Here is a 4,636-nt window from a genome sequence, read left to right as displayed (position 1 = left end):
ACTACTTATCGCACAGTTTTCTATATCAGATGTTCTCATATAAAACTACATGGTTCGGTATAACATAGACAAAGTCGTATATACATATAAAGCTTTCATTAAATTAAACTTTATAATATGGGGATCACAAATAACTGCATAATATTATTTAAAAAATAATAAATATGACAAAAAAAACTTTTATAAAATGATTTCACATGACAATTTTTTGAGACGAATCTCTTGTTCTATTTTCTTAATTCTTATCAATTTTCATCTTAAATTCTTGTGATTGCACTCCAATTCACAGATGCAAGGGTAAAAATGTCCAGAAAGAGTTTTATTTATTTTCCAAAATATCATTATTACTTTTGGACAATCAAAATGACTCTAAGACCAAATTTTGGATTCTAATTAAATTAAACATAAGCTAACACAAAATATGAATTTAAAGAACACACAAAATAAATTTTTTTAATCACTTTGTTTAGTTATTACAAACACTACTTATATTTTACCATTTAAATTTATTTCAGAAGATATCTTAATATCAAAGCATCCAAAAAATCTTAATTTTACTTTTGTTATGCATTTATTTGATAATCTCTTAAACTATTTAAATATAATTTGTCTCTTTACGATTTTTGTTCACCCACGATTATACTATAGGTACATGGTCGATTAAGCCAGACAATCTATTAAAACATTATAGTTTGATATTTTGCTAAGTTGTCTTTCGTCCACAAAAGTTTAAAACCAGTACTATTTTTTGGTACTACATAATTTCTGAATAACGATACAAATACAGTATATTTGTTATTAAAAGAAAATTAAACACAAGAAGGATATCATTTCCTACAAATGCATACTGACGTATTCATTAAATGGTCTGGCTCGAATGCTTTTTTCCATCAAAATTAAAGGATCTTCGGGTGGGGTGTCACTGTCAATTTATAAACTTGGTTTAAATGTACATCATCAATCAACCATTATTTTCCTAATAAACTTAGACATTTCAATTAATATCACACCAATAATCAATTCCAAAATACACAGTGTTCTATTTTTGGGGGACTTGAGATTTTGGGTCTTTATATATTCCTCGTGCTTAAGATCTGGTGCGTTAATAATTAAATATTGAGTATGTCTCTTTTGATACGGTCTCACGAATCTTTATCTGTGAGACGGGTCAATCCTATCGATATTCAAAATAAAAACAAATGTCACGCCCCGAGACCGGGGTTAGTCGACACCAGCGTTGTTCAACAATCACATAATCGCCAAACAACAAGCCTCGTAGTTCAGTATAAACCAAAACCAGTCTATTTCATAATTAACTCAAAATAATCTTGTCTTACAGTGATAAATTCCAAAACGAAATAAAATGTGCGGAAGCGATATACAACTCGAATCGAAACTTAGGAAGAACATAAGTGAGAAATCTTCATATCTCGAAACTTCATCTCCAACTCCAAAACACGTCTTATTCATCCTTGTCTACTTGATCTTCATTCTCATCTGGGGAGAAATGTAAGGGGTGAGTGTTTAGGAAATACTCAGCAAGTGGGGGCCGATCGATTACCACAAATACATATAAATATAATTTAAAACCCATATTGCAACAGATTTTTTTCAAAACGTAGTATCTCATATCAGATCAGAATCGGAATTGAAATGCGAAACAGAGATTATCAGACAATTCAGAACAGAACGAATCAGAACAAATGAAAACACTGTTATTCATCTCGTTATCCATGGTCAAATTGTCCCCAATATGTTAGTCCTCTAAGGGGTGAGGCCAAAACACAGTTTTATACCCACTGATGGGGGTCGAAACACAGTTTTATACCCACTGATGAGGGCCGAAACACAGTTTTATACCCACTGATGGGGGCCGAAACACAGTTTTATACCCACTGATGGGGGGCATATATAATTTACAATCGTCGTTCCATATCCCACTCGAATCATAACAGTGCACCACAAAAAAATCAGATGTATCAAACAACATTTATCGGAATTTTTGAATGAACTCAGCAGAATCAAAAAACACCGGAAATAGAAGAACATATCGTACAACGATCGAGATTTTATAAAATATATAATAGCATTTTCCGAAAATAATTTGACACACATGGACGCATGTCATGAAATACTTATACAAGTTTAAGTTACAAAGAAATACATAGCAAAAGCCCACTTACCTGATTTCGTTTGGATTAAGGCGCTAGAAGGACATGCTAAAAGAACTTCGTTCGAACAAGGTTGTGGTAGAGCTTCGACTAGGCTGCTGCAAATGCTAAATTTCGAATTCTTGAAGTTATGGGGAGGGAGTTTGCTTCTTATATAGGCTTGAATAATCAACTATAAAGGTAAGCCCGTATCACTCCAAGAATGTCGCTGATTGCTTAATCAACGCGATGATTGCACTTTTCTCTCCCGAATGAACGTGGCCTCTTCTTGATTCAAGATACACACCCGAGATTCATGAGTGATTTTGGTTTTCCTTAAGTGCAAATGGAGAGTGATTTCCGCTGCATGAATCTCTTCCAAGATTGGTGCACTTCCATATGGTGATAAATGGTCAATAATGAAGAGACAATGATTATTCAAATTTTCATGATTATGATTGTATGGAACTAAAAATGTCGTGCCAAAAATGAGTTGAAATTTCCTATGACTTATATAGATTTTCTCGTTGCAAGAATCCCTCCCTCCTTATTAGAAGTTTCGTCCTCGAAACTGGAGTTAACTCGATGTAGATATGAAAAGATTGATAAATTCGAAATTTAAATCCATGTTGAATAATCTATGGTTCGAGTTCAATTGATTCAAGGAAAAATTTAAACTTGAATTGAAAGGATCGGTTACTAGAGTGAAGAGTGTTTAGAAGGGGGGGGGGGGGGGAGGGGTTGAATAAACACTGCTCAATTTACAAAATTCTTCTACAAACTGATTTCAGTTATGTTATAAACTGAATCTATATATCTCGTCGGTCAATAACAATCAGTTAAACTGACTAAACAGTTGCGGAAAACTAACTGACTGAAAGATAGAATATCTAACTGAAAATGATAACTGAAAGTAATAAAGACACAGTTTGTTTCTGGATGTTCGGAGACTTGAATAACTCCTACGTCACCCCTACTATCACGGAGATAGGATATTCACTAAAAGACTTTGATCAAATACAAAACAGTGTACTGACCCACCTCAGTTTGGACTTATCACTTTGCCAAAACTGAAACTCTTAGTATACAACACTTCTAACAGATCGTAACTGATCTTAGCACAACTTGAAAAATATATCAAATGATTACAAAGTGCTATGAAAGCTCTAGAACGTAGTCTTGAATACTACTGATATAACTGATAAGCGTGAGCTTGATGTCTGAGTGTGAGCGGATATTTTTGCAGCGTAACAGCAAGTAAGATAACTGAGAATGCGAGAGATTTCTTTAGCTGCTGCCTTCGACTATTTATAGGCTTCCCTTTCAACGGTAACATTAAAGATATTTGAATATTCTACCCGTTGATTTACCACGTCGATATATCCTGACAATAATACACTGTTCATTTCTGAAGTGCGGCGAGCCACTACCAGTTCACAGGTGGCTGTACTATTTGTCGGTTGTCGCTTTCAACTGATGATGTGTACAGTTGAGAGATCAGTTGACTGATGGAGTAAACTTTAGTTGAGGCGATCAGTTGACTGATGAGCAGTTAGTCCAATTCAGTTGCTGTAAGATGAGCAGTTAGTCCAATTCAGTTGCTGTAAACAGTTGTTCAAACTTTTGTCTAACGCCGGAATTTCGTTCCCAACAATTTCCCCCTTTATGGTGTTTGACAAAACAATAGAAAGAGACACTAGATAGAATTCTCATTAGATAAAATAGAATGTCGAATAATCAACTGCATTCTCATAATCAACTGAATACAATAGATACTGCTCTTATTGTTTCTTCTGCTGTCCTAAGATCTCTTCTCTTCCCCCTTTTTGTCAAACTGCTCCATCTTGTCAGATAGCTTGCGAACGTGAGAAGAAAGAACCGTGACAGAGGATGACATACTTTCAATAGCATTAGACATAGTGACTTGCAGTAGTTCAATTTTCCGAGACACAAGCGATTCCACACTGTTGACGCGTTGGGTAATTAATTCTTGAGTGGCAGTCAGACTGGACATGATACCTCTATTTTTCTGAATATCACCAACTGCAAAAGAAAGAGCGGTAACAGCAGATTGGATATCCTTCAGTCTTTTCAAGGACTCCTGATTATCTTCCAACTTCAGACTGTGCGAAAGTTGCGTATTTTGAATCTTGGAAATGGCAGTAATTATTTGACTCATACTGTTCTGCATATGTTGGACTTCTTCAAAAATGAGATCAAAATCTGCTGAAGATGGAGGATTGGATTGTCGAGAAATGCTTGGTTCACTTGTATTAAGTTCGGAAACGATCAAGGCTTGATCAGTGGAAATTGTTTCAGTAACATTTCGAACTGAAATATCAGCAGCAGGGATTTCTGCTTGATCCCGAGGTGGTGAGGAAGGATTTTGTTCAGTTGATGGTGACACAACCTGAACTGATGCCTCTAGGGAATGATCGATTGAGTCATCTGGTACATCAGTTGGTATGACCTGATCAGCAGATTGC

This window comes from Primulina eburnea, chromosome 17 (genome assembly GCF_022965805.1).
Source record: "Primulina eburnea isolate SZY01 chromosome 17, ASM2296580v1, whole genome shotgun sequence".
In the NCBI taxonomy this organism is placed as follows: Eukaryota; Viridiplantae; Streptophyta; class Magnoliopsida; order Lamiales; family Gesneriaceae; genus Primulina; species Primulina eburnea.
The sequence above is the reverse complement of the archived record's forward strand: the minus strand, read 5'-3'. Positions refer to the sequence as shown.